Raw genomic sequence first — 15,398 nt, 5'->3', positions numbered from 1 at the left:
TGTCGTCCTATCTAATCCAGAGGCTGAGGTGGGAGGATTACCTGAGCCCAGAAGATGGAAACTGTAGGCCACTGTCATAAGTGAACTAAGGCCCAAATAGAAAACCAAACGCCGCATGTTCTCACTTATAAGTGGGAGCTAAACTTTGAATGGACTCAAACATAAAGAAGAGAACAACAGACACCTAGAATGACCACCAGACCAATAAAAAAAAACAGGGGAGAGGGAGCGTGTGCTGAAGACCCACCCTGTGGGCCCTCTGCTCGCTGCCTGGGTTATGGGGTTATTGGGACCCCAAGTCTCAGCGTCATGCAGTCAACAGATGTAACTAACTTGCATATGTACCCTTTAAAGTATAATAATAAGAGTAGAATGTATTAAAAAAAATCCAAGGTTAGAACCAAAGAGAATAAATAAATGAAAAAACAATCTACTTATCCAAACAACCCATGGCTGTCACAAACACAGAGCGAGGACCTAAGTGACAGAAAGAGGCAGCCAAATACTCTATTCAACATGATATGTGGGGAACACATTTTTCGAAACCTCAAAAAGACACAATGGGAAAGGGAGAGTCTGGTTCAATTATTGATTTTAAGAAAACTGAATCTCCACAGGAAAAACACTGAAATAGGATGCTTACAATGCACGATATACAAAATCAATACAAAATGAATTAAAGACCTAAATTCAATCTTGAAATTGTAAAGGTCCTATAAGAAAACATAGAGTGGGTGTGTATTTTAGGAAACCCAGTATCTATGCCAACAGGCTGCAAAAGGTAAAAAAGCATCATAACACTGAAAAAAAAAGTAGGGAAACTACACCCACAGAAAATGCAAGGCTTGGTTCTGTGTGTGTGTGCGTGTGTGCGTGCACGTGCACGCACATGCACACATGTTTTTGTGTTTAGTGGAAGTTGGGTATTGAATACAAAAATCACTGCTCACATACAGAACTACAACCATATAAGACTAGGGACACTTTGCAACTTCTACAGGGAAAAGAAAACAATGAAACAAACAAACAAAGAAAGCATCCTAAAGACTGGGAGAAACTATAAGAAATCCTACCTCTGAAAGAGGTTGTTATCTAACATGTACAATAAACTGATATGCTAAGTGAAAAACAACAAAAACAACAAAAAATATCCAAGGTAAGAGGATCTAAATAGACCTGAGTGAAAAGAAGGCAGGAAATTGACTCACAGGTGACAGTTTCTCAATATCACTGATCCTCACAAAAATGTGAATCAAAACCATACTCGGTTACCATCTAATTCCACCTAGAATGGGTATTACAAAACACAAATTTAAAATTGTTGATGGCAATGCTCAGTGCTGACTTGCAGGAAAAAAAAAATCCTCTACACTCTTCGTGGAATGGAAATTACTATATAAACTACAAAAAAATTTTGGAAGTTGCTTAAAAAAGGAAAAGGTAGGCCAGGTGCAGTGGCTCACACCTGTAATTTCAGCACTTTGGGAGGCAGAGACAGGTGGATCACCTGAGGTCAGGAGTTCAAGACCAGCCTCACCAACATGGTGAAATCCCATCTCTACTAAAAATATAAAAATTAGCTAGGCATTACCACGTGACTGTATTCCCAGCCACTTGGGAGGCTGAGACGGGAGAATCGCTTGAATGTAGGAGGCTAAGTTTGCATTGAGCCGAAATTGTCCCACTGCACTCCAGCCTGGGAGACAAGAGCAAGACTCCGTCTTTAAAAAAAAAAACACAACTGCCACTCCAGCTGACAATCCCACCACTGGGTACATGTTTAGAGAAAATGGAATCCCTGTGTTATCTGCCTTTCCATGTGTCCTGAAGCACTAGTCACAATAGCCGAGATGTAGAATCAACCTACCTATCTATCCACACATGAAGGAATAAAGGAACCACAGTATATATACACAATGAAACACACTTCAGCTCTAACACTTCAGGAAATCATGTCATCTGCAACCACTTGGAGAAACCTGGAAGACAATTAGGTGAAATGAAATGAGTGTGCTAGGTACAGACCCACGTTGCATGATATCAAGCATGTGGAATCCAAAAAACATTGTCTCCTAGAAGCACAACTTCCAATAGGGGATACTGGAGGCTGGGGAGAGCAGGGAGCCTGGGCAGGGATTGGTAACAGGTACAGAGTGACACTCAGATACAAGGAATCCATTCTGGTGTTCTATTGCACAACAGGGTGACTAGGTGACTAGGGTCAACAGAATCTAGAAAACTTTTTCAAAATCAGCTGGAAAATACGGTTCTGAATATTCTCTCCACAGAGAAGTAATAAAGATGGAAGGTCACAGAGATGCCAGATACGATGATTTGATCATGATGCCACACAAACATATGTCAAAGTGTCCCTTACACCCTTGGGTTGGGTGTTAGTGTGTATACTCTATAGAAATAAAACTGCCATCAAATGTTGGTAGCATTCATTCTCACTGGAGTGAGATGAAATCTGAGTGTGGTTTTCTTACACTTTTGTGTGAATCAGTGATAGTGAGAATCTTCTCTTTGACCTGTGCATCAACCTCATGTCTTCAAGTCCTCCACCCAAGGCTATATAAAAAATTAAAAACAAATTCACAATAACCTAGCAAGTATCACTTATCATACACACACAAAAATTAAAAAACACACTCAAGATTTCATCTCACTCTACATTGACTGCATGCCACAAGAAAAAAAAATGTAACATATTAAAACACAAAACAATCAATGTGTGGATTTCCAGAGGAGGAACTTGTCTCCATAGTTGGTGGGAAATGGTAAACTAGTATGCACACTAAAGAAACCACTTAGATGTTCCTTGAAATTGTAAAACTACAATTACCATTTTTCCAGCAATTCTATTCCTAGGTATATACACAGAGCACATGATCAGGACATTGAAGAGATGATCTGTCATCCCAGGTGGAATTCAGCCCTATGCCCAAAAACCAAGATAAGAAATCAGCCGACCTGTCCAACCACAGATGAAGGGATGAAGAATGTCTAGTATACAGACACAGTGGAATACTTTTGCACCATCAAAGTTCATGGAATCCTACCATTTCCAGCAATATGACTGAACCTGGAGATATTCTGTTCAATCAAATCAGAAAGACAGACAAAGACAAAGCCTGCATGTTCTTACTCATGTGGGAGCTGAAAAATTTAACTCACTGAAGGTGAAAATACAGCAGTGTTCACCACAGACTAGGGGAAGGAGAGGACATCAAGGACTGGCAATAGGTACACAGAGAGTTAAATGAGAGGAATACATTTTAGTATTCCACTCCAAAGCACTCCCAACTACTTGGGAGGCTCAGGGAAGAGAATCGCTCAAACCCGGGGAGCGGAGGTTGCAGTGAGCCAAGATCATAACACCACACTCTAGCCTGGGCAACACAGCGAGACTCCGTCTCAAAAAGAAAAGCAAAGGAAAAACAAAAATAAAAAAATCACAACTAAAATAATCAAGAAAGAAAAACACAAAAATCCTGAAGAATTTCTGCACATTAAAGAAAGCAATGCACCAACCAACACTCAGAAGGCATTCTTCAGATAGAAAGGATATTATAAGGAATCACGTATCTGAAACTACCACACCACTGAGGAGCAAAACACACAAAACCAAGTAACCCAACCAAAACTGGGACACAATCCTGAACAGACATCACTAAAAAGACAATGCACAGTTCACTAACATGTGAAAAGGGCGGTTCTCAACATTACTAATCAACTCTAAACTGTAAGTGAAAACCACGCTCAGATACACACTCACCCTAATTTGAACAAATCAAAGAAACCAATTATTTCAAACAAATTCCCTGGAGGAAGTTGCACAAACAGATACTCTCATACACTGTTGGGAAAAATCACTGTTACTACAGACACTATGAAAACCTCTTGGAGATTCCTAAACAATCAAAAAGGAAGCTACCATTTCATCTGGTAATTCCAGCAGTGGGCATATACTTAGGGACAGTAAAATCACTGCGTGGAAGGCATAGCTGCCTTCCCAGGTTGACTGAAGCACTATTCACAATAGCCAAGGTATGCAATCAACCTACCTGTCCACCAACTAATGAAGGGATGAAGGAACTTCAGTATACAGACACAACGAAATATGCCCCAACAACAAAGATTGATGACATAATGTCCTTTGTGGCAACACGGATAAACCTGGAAAACATTATATTCAGTGGAATCAGCCAGGCAGGGAAACAAAAACACTGCAGCATCTGACCCATGAAGAGACTAAAAAAGAATTATCTAATTGAAAGTGAAAGTAAAATAGTGGTTATCAGATGCTGGGGAGAGGTGAGAGCATGGGCTGGCATTGGTAATGGGTACCAAGTTGCACTTCCACGGGAGGAACTAATGCTGGTGATGTACTCCACGGGAGGGTGACTACAAGTAACAATATGGTAGGATCTCTTCAATAGAGCTAGGAAATATATAGAAAGTACACTCAAAATCAATGAAATGCATCCAAATTGTGATTTTTCTTTCTGGCCTGACCCAAAATCACTGCTAACAAAAGGAAAACTCAACATGTGAAAAAGAAAACTCAAGGACTATGGCATGGTAAAGGGAGCAATGAACCAATCAACAATGAGAAGGCATTCTTCATATAAGGAGGGCATGATGAGGAATCACTTATCTGAAAGGGGTTGTTACACAGTATGCACGAGAAACTAATGCTACTAAGAAGCAAAACGTGCAAAACCAAGTCACCCAGCCAAAGTTGGGCAATGATCCTGAAGAGACATTTCTCAAAAGTCCCAGCTACTTGGGAAGCTGAGGTGGGAGTGAGTTGAGATTGCAACCCTACACTCCAGCTTGAGCAACCAGAGCCAGACACTGTATCAAAAAAAAAAAAAAAAAAAAAAAAAAAAAAAAGGAAAAAAGAAAAAAGAAATAAACTACGCAGAGAAAGACAAACATCGCATTGTCTCACTCAGGAGGAATCTACAAAACTTTATTTCATAGAACTAGTAAGCATAACTGTTCTAAATGGGTAGAGGTGCAAAGGTGGGGCATGGTCAGAGATTGGAAACAGGTATAAAGTTACATATTCCCATGAGAGGAATGAAACCTGTAATTCTTTCCACAGCAGCAGAGTGACTAGGTCTAACGTTATCAGAGTGTACTTTTCTTTTTTTTTTTTTTTTTTTTTGAGGCAGAGTCTCGCTCTGTCGCCCAGGCTGGAGTGCAGTGGCCAGATCTCAGCTCACTGCAAGCTCCACCTCCCGGGTTTACGCCATTCTCCTGCCTCAGCCTCCCGAGTAGCTGGGACTACAGGCGCCCGCCACCTCGCCCGGCTAGTTTCTGTATTTTTAGTAGAGACGGGGTTTCACCGTGTTAGCCAGGATGGTCTCGATCTCCTGACCTCATGATCCGCCCGTCTCGGCTTCCCAAAGTGCTGGGATTACAGGCTTGAGCCACCGCGCCCGGCCGGGAGTGTACTTTTCAAGAAAGCTAGAAAAGAGGATTCTGAACGTCTTCACCTGAAAGAATAACTCTATGAGGAAAGAGAGATGCTAAATACCCTGATTTCATCATTACACAATGTACACACGGACTAAAATGTCTCATTCTACCCTCTGGTAGTACACATTTACCATAGGGTAAATTTTTGTAAAGAAATGTAAGGGAACAGGCTGAGCATGGTGGCTCACGCCTGCAATCATAGCACTTTCAGAGGCTGAGGCAGGTGCATAGGTTGTGTCCAGGAGTTCAAGACCAGCCTGGCCAACATGCTGAAACTCTGTCTCCACTAAAAATACAAAAATTAGCTGGGCATGGTCGTGCTTGCCTGTAATTCCAGGTACTCGGGAGGCTGAGGCAGGAGTATCACTTGAACCCAGTAGGCAGAGGCTGCAATCAGCCAAGATTGCACCACTGCACTCCAGTCTGGGCAACAAAGTGAGACACTGTCAAAAAAAAAAAAAAAAAAAAAAGATGATGTTCAAGTGATCAACCAACATGAAAAAATGCACAACCTCAGTGCAATGCAGCTCCCAAACACAATGAGAATTCATCTCACGTTGGTCACAATGGGCATTTTCCCAAAGTCAAAACAACATGCTGGCGAGGCAGCAAAGGAAAGGGAATGCTGCTACACTCTTGGTCAATGTGAAAACTAGTTCACACTGTGGAAACCAGTTTAGAGATTCTCAAAAATCTTAAAAGAGAACTACCATCAGACCCAGCAATGCCACTACACTAGGTATCTCCCCAAAAGACAATAAATACTTCTATCAAAAAGACACATGCTCCCCTGCATTCATGGCCATGCCATTCACAAGAACAAAGATGTGGAAGCATTCTAGGAGCCAGCAACAGTGGATTCGACTTTCTTTCTTTCTTTTCTTTTTTTTTTTAATGTGTTGCATACACATCACAGAATACTATGCAGCCAAAGGAAGAACACACAATCCTGTCCTAAGCAGCATGGATAGACCTGGGGGTTATTATGTTCAGCAAACCAAGGCCAAAACAGAAAACCAAATACTCCATGTTCTCACTCATGAGTGGGAGCTAAACAGTGAATATATTCGAACATAAAGATGGAAACAGACACTGGGGACTATCAGATGAACAAAGGAGGCAGAAAGGGGGTGTGGGAAGAAGAACCACCTGATTAGCACTTTGCTCAATGCCTAGGTGATGGGGTCAGTGATCACAAGCCTGTGTCATCAAATGTTCACATGTAACTAACCTCCAATTTAATCAAAATAAAAGTCTATTGTTTTATTTTGTTTTTTAAACAGGTTTTCCCCAGTACAGTGGCTCCCACAAGTACTCACGCACTTTGAGAGGCGGAGGCAGGCAGATCACTTGAGCCCAGGAGTTCAAGAGAAGTCTAGACAACATGGCAAAACCCTACCTCTACAAAAAGTATAAAAAAATTAGTGGGGCATGGTGGTGCGCACCTGTAGTCCCAGCTACTTGGGAGGCTGAAGAGAGAGGATCACTTGAGCCTGGGAGGTCAAGGCTGCAATGAGCCAAGATCACAGCGCTGCACTCCAGCCTGGGTGACAGAGTGATAAACAGTCTCAAAAAAAAAAAAAAAAAAAATTACCAGTTGGTCACTTGGGGCCAGGAATTTGAGACCAGCCTGGCCAATATGGTGAAACCCTGTCTCTACTAAAAATATAAAAGTTGGCCGGGCGCGGTGGCTCAAGCCTGTAATCCCAGCACTTTGGGAGGCCGAGATGGGCGGATCACGAGGTCAGGAGATCGAGACCATCCTGGCTAACACGGTGAAACCCCGTCTCTACTAAAAATACAAAAACTAGCAGGGCGAGGTGGCGGGTGCCTGTAGTCCCAGCTACTCGGGAGGCTGAGGCAGGAGAATGGCATAAACCCGGGAGGCGGAGCTTGCAGTGAGCTGAGATCTGGCCACTGCACTCCAGCCCGGGTGACAGAACGAGACTCTGCCTCAAAAAAAAAAAAAAAAAAAAAAAAGTTACCTGGGTGTGGTGACACACACTTGTAATTCCAGCTACTCGAGAGGCTGAGGCAAGAGAATCGCCTGAACCCAGGAGGTGGAGGTTGCAGTGAGCCAAGATTGCACCTCTGTACACCAGGCTGGGTGACAGAATGAGACTGTATTTGAAAAAGGGGTGCTTAGAGAAATTTGGGAGTGGTGGTGTAAATATTCTGTATTTAAATTGTGATAGCTACATGAGTCAATGATTTTTTTAAAATTATACTAAGTTTTATTAGCTACACCAAAAAGAGTAAACTTTACTATAAATTAAGATAGAAATGTTTCAAATGTTTAAATGTTTTAAAGTTTTTTTTTTTTTTGAGACAGAGTCTCGCTCTGTAGCCCAGGCTGGAGTGCAGTGGCCAGATCTCAGCTCACTGCAAGCTCCACCTCCCAGGTTTACGCCATTCTCCTGCCTCAGCCTCCCGAGTAGCTGGGTTATTACAGGCGTCTGCCACCTCCCCCGGCTAGTTTTTTGTATTTTTTTTTTTAGTAGAGATGGGGTTTCACCATGTTAGCCAGGATGGTCTCGATCTCCTGACCTCGTGATCCACCTGTCTCGGCCTCCTAAAGTGCTGGGATTACAGGCTTGAGCCACCGCGCCCGGCCTAAATGTTTTAATCATATCATTACAGTTGTCAAAAACATATTATATTAAATGTTTAATATTCCCTACCATGGATGCAACATAGTTTATTTTACCTCCCACTGCTGTTTGACATTTAGGCTGTTTCCACTTTTTCCTCCCAGGCTGGAGTGCAGTGGCACAATCTTGGCTCACTGCAACCTCCACCTGCCAGGTTCAAGCGATTCTCCTACCTCAGTCTCCACACATTAAGAATTTTTAGCTGAAGTTTTATCTCCCCAAGACAGATTTCTAGAAGTGGAATGACTTGATTAAAAGGAATGTACATTTTAATGATTTTTCATACATGTTTCTGAAATCCAGACTCCCTCGGGCAGGCCCAAGAATGCCTACTACTCCCCATCAGCCTCTGATGCTCCCAATTCAGCTTCACCCCCACCCATTTCACAGCAATCTGGGCCCCTGGGTGGCTTAAACCTGTGCCTCCTCCAGGATCCCTACCTCCCCTGGACCTGGCTACCCTCACTGTCCACCCTGGGCCTCTCTCCTCTAATCTGCTCTACACCAGCCTCTCACCAGAAGCACATAAATGTGATGATCAGTCTCCTACTCAAATCCCTCCAAAGACTCCTCCTGGATCTGAGGATAAAATCAGGCCACAGGGATAGGCCATGATCTGTCCTTATGGACAGTCCCCCTCCGTTTGGCCCACCCTCCCTGTGTCCCCCAGCCCGGCCCCCAGTAAGCCTTTATGAACAAGTTGATGAGTGGATGGCCTTGAAGGAGACCAAGCCAAGCCCTTGCTGCCTTCTTGGGATGCTTTGCAGATCACCACTTCCCTTGGGCATTTTGTTTAAAATACAGGATGTGCTGACATGCTCACAGTGTTCTCTTCACTGTTCATCAAAAAAGCCCAGGGTTGTCCTTGCTCCTCCCTCTCCTGTTCCACCTTCTCCTGAGTCTGTCCTCATATCAGTCAAACTGTCTGGGTCACCACAACACCCTCCCTGGAGTGTCCGTAGTTGTGGATTCACCCCCCTGCCCATCCATCCAAGTCTGGTCTCCTCGATTCCCTGCAAACAGCCTCCAGGACTACCCAGATGAGTCTGTCCCCCAGGGATGAGTTCTCTGGGTCTGGGCCTGGTACCTGTCTAGCCTGCTCTCAGACGACCTTGACCCCAGGACTCATTTGCTCCAGCCCTGTGGGCCACCCGGAGCTTCTCAAGACTATGCCAGGGAGTCCCCTGCCAGGTGTACTCTGCACTTGTCGCTCATCCTCTGTGGAGACCCCTCGGGCTTTCCCTGTCCAAGTCTGTCCTGCAAGCATCACACTGTATGTGGCTGTCACCTCACATGACCCCCTCCTTTTGTGGACTTGAGTTGGGGTAAATCTGGTTCCTCCAGGACCTCGGCCCTGGCTCAAAGCCTGACCCTGATGGGGACTCCTTGCCTGGAAGTACCTGCAGGACTCTCAGACTCTGGTCCCAGCCTGGCACCCACTGGTCTTAACCCTCCCCCGATGGGGGAACTGCTGGAGTTGCACAGGGTCAGCTTTCCTCGTGGAAGCCCTCACCATGGCCACTGCAGGGGTGGGCATCAGGCTGCAAGGTCCTCACCATTCAGGAACCCTCACTTTGCAGAAGGGGAAACTGAAGCCACAGAGGTACACATGCCGGCTCCATCAGCTCAGGGGATAGGGACAGGGAAGAGCTGGAGGTGGACTAACTAAAGCCCTGTGACTTTCTCAATCACTAGTGCTGCTGAGCTGACACTATCTTTATTATCCGGTTCCTTTCAGAGTTGATATTTGGAATAAAGTACAAGGCCTTCCTTTATTTCTGTGAAATTACATCTTGATCTAGTCGTCCCAATCCATGGCATTTGGTGCAACTGTCCAAGATACTCATCAACTCTGCCAACTCTGCGATATGAGCTGAGTGACTTGGGCAGGTGGCCTCATCTCTCTGGCCTCTATCCCCATTTGTATAAAGGGGATCACAGCAGGACCTGCCTATGAGACCACTGAGATGGAGGTGCTGTCCCTGAAATGATTATCATGTGGGGTATAAATTTCACCAGTGATGAACAGGCCATTTTGATCCAGAAGGTTGCAAATGAACCCAGATCCTCAGTGCTTTGTCTGGGGACCTCCCACCACACACAGAGGGCAAGGACTGGGGTTACACAGGAAGAAGGGCTGCACCATGTCCCCCCACAGGCCCTCCCCAGGGCCTTTCCCTCAAAGACATCTGCACTCTGTGTGGGCTTGGGTTTCCCAGGGGTCAGTCCTAGGAGGTGACCCTGGCTGAGGTGTAGTGACCCAGGGACCCCAGGGAAGGCCCCCACATCATCTGGAGCCCACCACCTGGTGCTCAGGGAGGTGGCCCCTGCCCAGTGGGGAAAAGGGCATGGAGGTGGCACATAAGCAGTGGGAGGAGGAGAAGGAGAGGAGGAGAGAAAGAAGGAGCCTGGGTGCCCTGTGGGGCAGCGGCCGCCATCCTCTGTGGACATCCTGTCCCTGCTTCCATTCCTGCCCTACCCAGAGGATTGGGGGGAGGCCAGTGAGATTCTGGCCTTGGTGCAAAATTTAAGAGGGGCCAGAAATCTCAGGAATCAAGGTAAATAATATTTTAATAGGATATTTTAAATAAAAATCAGGCTGGTCATGGGCTAATTACGGGCTCATGCCTGTAATCCCAGCACTTTGGGAGGCCGGGATGGGTAGATCACTTGAGGTCAGGAGCTCAAGATCAGCCTGGCTAACTTGGCAAAATGCCATCTTTACAAATAAAAAAAATAGCCTGGCATTGTGGTGTGCACCTGTAATCCCAGCTACTTGGGAGGCTGAGGTAGGAGAATTGCTTGAATCTGGGAGGCAGATGTTACAGTGAGCTGAGTTCAGGCCACTGCACTCCAGCCTGGGTGACAGAGTGAGACCCCACCTCAGAAAAAAAAAAAAGAAAAGAAAATTTAACTCAAACAGGTTCATCATGGACAAAATAGTAGCCCTTCAGTGAAAGCTAGTGTCTACCCAGGCCCCTCTAGGGGTTGATGTCCCTCCTCACCCCTCTGACTTGTCTCCTCCACATTCCATAAAATCTCTCCACCCTTACCTGCCCCACAGGCTCTCCAGGCTGGACCAACCACTTCCCTCCCAGGCTTTCAGCTCCAGCTGGGAGGAGCCAGGTGGGGCCTGTTTATGGGGGAGCCTTGCCTCATGGTAACTTCTCACAGTACCTGCACCCCAGCTGTGCCATGTGGAGCCCCTTTCCCACAGAGCCCGAAGTCCCTTCAAGACCCCTTGGCCAGAGCCTATGGCTTCCCATCGCCTTTATTTGGGGCACAGCTCTTTTTGGTGTGTGAGACACTGGCCTACACTCTAGGTCTTCCACCTCAGAGTTGAACACAAGCTCTTCTCAAGGGCTGGTCTGACCAGGCATGAGTCTCCAACCCCTTTGAAATATTTTGGATGTGAAGTGGGGGCTTTGTTGGCTCCCCTACTCTGGGGCAGTGGTAGGGAAGAGTGGAGGGTCTCCTGGTGTGCCTGGACCCCACAGCAGTGAGCTGCCAGATCTCCCAGGGGTGGCTGCTGCCTCTCAGGCCACTGTGCCCTGCTATGGCAGATGCCCCCTGAGATGCCAGTGACCAAAGGTTGGCCTTCCTGGGTCCTCTGTGCCTGCCCTCTCACTCAGCCCCTGACATGGCTTCACCCACAGCCTCCTGCTGGATTCTCAGGCCCCTGGCCAGGCAGCTTCAGAGGTTGATGGGGAATTTGCAAGTTCTCTTTTCAAACCTACCTAGTTCCTCTTCAAAATCCTTCCTGAGCCCTGAGGCCAACCAGCATGGGAGGGGGTGTGGTCGGTCCACCCTCAGTGCCCTTTCCTGTCTTGCAGGGGCCCACAGCATCATCAGCAAGTGTCTGATCCGCTCACTGCTGTGGAAGCTGCAGAGGGAGGAGAAGCTCCAGGAGCTCATCCTGGACCCGCTGGCCCCTGCCTGCAGAAGGATGCAGGAGAGGGTTTGGCACCTCCTCCCCATGAGGAAGGTGAGAACAGGAAGAGCACTGGTGATGATCCTGACACCCAGCGGTCACTGAGTGCCTCCTGTGTGCCAGGCATTGTCTCCAAACCTCACATTTAGAAAACCCTCCAGCGAGGTGATGTCTGCCTTCACAGCTGAGGAAACGGAGGCGCAGTGTCTTGTCTCTCACCCCAGGTCACACAGGATCACAGTTTACATCCTGGCCTCAAAACTGGGGGAACACAAAGACTCAGAGCTTGCAGTGGTTGGGGGCTGTTCCTACACTGGGCCCCTCATTGTGAGGATGGGCCGGTCACTGACCCCCAGAGTCCCTGCCTTGGCTGTGGTCACATCCCCTTCCTGGGGGGGGGGGTCCCTCTTGTCTTCCCTAAGTCCTGGCTTCTCTTTCTTCTGAGACTCTCATTAGAGGCCTGGGTGAGTATTTCTCCAAGTGTGGCCCCTGAACCAGACCCCGGGTGGTCTGTGGCAATGCATGTTCCCAGGCCCCATCCCAGCCCATCATTCTTAGGTTTGCACAGAGGTCCCTTTCCGTGGGACCAGGAGAGTGGCTTTCCAGGAGAGAGCTTTCTCTCCGAAACTGAGGCCTCCCCAGCCTACCCGCATCCTCCTGTGTCCACTGTGACCACCATCCTTGCCATCACTTTCTGTCATCCCCAAGTGGAGCTCCTGAGGACAAAGCTTTGCTCTGTTTGCTGCTCCAGACCCAAAGGTCACAGCAGGGCGTTTTGGTCCCAAGTTGAGAATTACCTGGCCCAAAAGAGTGCTGAGGTGGGAAACTCAGCTCTTGCCTCAGCATCTCGCTGCATGAATGAATCAGGGAATCCCTGCAGCAGTGGGACAGGGTGGCACCTCCCCTGAGATTGCAGGCACGAGGGTCAAAAGAGGGCTGGGGTGAGAAGAAGCCCTCACAGGCTGTTAGAAATTCCCTGTGTTGGTGGCCTGCCAAGAAGTATGTGGCCCTGGATGCACAAGCCATCAGCCTGCTCCTGAAGCTGCTACACTCACCCACAGGCAGTGTGTACCTAAAGGCCACCAAGGCCTTCACCATGCTGCCAGAGGCCCCTGAGGGCTATAAGGTTGTGCAGGTCCACATGCATACCTTCCACGTCCTGGAGGAGGACTCTGACAGCAAGGCTTACGAGGGTGAGACCTTATGGCAGGCGACCCAGACCACCATCAACATCATTGAGTGGAAACCCTGAGCCCCTCATTGGGTCAGACCTGATCAGCCATCTCCGCACCTGAATCAATGCACTCAGTCTCTTTATTTCAAGTTGGAATGGCACTTTCTATTACTGGAGCATGCTCACATCTCTTCTCACTCTCTTGCCAAAGCCAAAATGCCAGGCCCAGAAGCACCGGGTCCTGGATGGAACAGGCCAAACCCAGTGCTGGGGTGGGTGGGAGATGGCCTTGGAGTTTCACTCTCTGCTGGGGCCAAGAGTTTTCTTAAGAATGTAGAGAGGACTGAGACCTCCAGGAGCAAAGCTAGGGGCAGGAACTTGAGTTGGGGGAAGGAAGGAACGCAGCTGCACCAGGCATCACCCAGGTTTCAGAAGCTCCAGTGATTGACCCATGGGGTGTGGCTGGGTGTGATTCTGCTCAGCCAGGTCTGCCCTTTCCCTACCCTGGGTGGCAGGAAGGGAGGCAAAAGGTGAAAACCGATGCAGGTTCTTATGACTGAGGATGGCTCTGTCCTAAAAGTCTCCTCCAAGGATGAGAGCTTGGGACAGGGAGAGGTTCTGGTTTCCTCCTTAAGATCTTCCCAGCAAAGAGCTGCATTCTCCAAAGTCACCCAACCACACCCCCAGGCTGGCCTGAAGCCCCACCTCGGAGGTACATTCCTGGTGCTGTCCAGGAGGGGAGCCTAGGAATCACTTCTCTATGCAAAGCCATGGAAAATGCCTGACAGCAGAGCTTGAACCTCCCTCAGATGTCCCTGTAGCACGTGTTGGCCTGCCCTTTAAGTCAGCTCCCTGGTCAGCTCCTGGGAGGGCTTCACCCTGGATGAAGAAGAGACAATCCCTTTTCAGTTCGAGCAGGCTCCCAGCTTTGTGTACCATGACATCATTGCACTAAGCAGCCACCACGCCAGCATCTCCTGGGCTCCTGCCTCTGTTGTCCATGCTGAGGAGAAATTAGAGATATGGGAACTCATCAGCCAGGGATGGAGGTGCCTCTGTTACAAGGGGAGGGCCAGGAACACAGAGTATGTTGTCACCTAGAAGTGCTGAGCACCACACCCTTTCCTCCATTCTCCAAGGCCCATTTACCACACCGTTATCAGTTTCTGGGATTTAAGAAGCTGCTGCCAGGAGATGTATGGGAGCCAGTCTGGAAGAGGCAACTGGTCATTCAACTGTAGCCCAAAGGCACAAACTGCCATCCCAGAGAGCTGAGGCTGGACAAGGGTAGTGGGACAGCCAGTGGCTATAAGCCCACACTACGGAGGGAGCCTGCTGTGTTGAGACCCCAGCTCTACACTGACTGTTTATCTACGGAGCCTGGGGCAAGTTCATTAACTGCTCAGTGCCTCAGTTTTCCTAGCTCTAAAATGGGGATAGTAATTGTGTCTATCCTAAATGGGTATGATTTTGGCAGTGCCAGGTGCATCATACTGAAAATAAGTGCCTTGTACATTGTGGGTGCCCAACAAGCCAGTTTACAGCCCCTCAGAGAAGATGCACCAGCAGGCATCTGAGAGAGTCTGGAACCCTGCATCCTGCAGGTGCCCAGGGTCCTATACCCAGAAGAAACTGCTCCCTCACTCTACAGCAGTCTACAGAGCACCCCTGACCAGGGGTACACCGGTTTGGGCAAACGTTAAGAGGGAGCCCTGGGCCTCTCTGTGCTCTGATCTTCCCTGGAAGGACTGTAGAAGTCCCAGAACTCTGCCTTCTCCCAGCCAGGCCCTTCCCTCCCTTTCCAAACTCACGGCTTCCTCACCGCTCTCTGCGTCAGACTCAGGACTCATCTCATTATGTCCTTCATCCTTGTTTGCATCAGGGGCTGCAAGAAGCTTAGATCACCTCCCATTCATGGCCTTGAATACTCCTTTTCTGACCCCATCTGCTGAAATATTTTTGTCAAGCCCTCTCGAGGCCCCAGGGCCTCAGCATCTCCCTGGAACATTCTTCCCTTTCTTGCTTGGACTGAAACCTAGCTCTTTCAAGACCTGCTTTCCCACCCTAGGCATCCTCCTATGTGGGGCTGCTTTCCTCCGTCTCTGGCCCTCATGCCCTCATTGGAGTGGGACAGGTCCTTATAGACCATCTC

At 47.8% G+C, this 15,398-nt stretch overlaps 1 pseudogene; it reads right to left on the bottom strand.

The window, feature by feature from the left end:
- LOC104674728 overlaps positions 1-15,398 on the bottom strand; it is a 116,613-nt pseudogene that overhangs the window by 40,804 nt on the left and 60,411 nt on the right.

This window comes from Rhinopithecus roxellana, chromosome 13, assembly GCF_007565055.1.
Source record: "Rhinopithecus roxellana isolate Shanxi Qingling chromosome 13, ASM756505v1, whole genome shotgun sequence".
Classification (NCBI taxonomy): Eukaryota; Metazoa; Chordata; class Mammalia; order Primates; family Cercopithecidae; genus Rhinopithecus; species Rhinopithecus roxellana.
The sequence above is the reverse complement of the archived record's forward strand: the minus strand, read 5'-3'. Positions and strand labels throughout refer to the sequence as shown.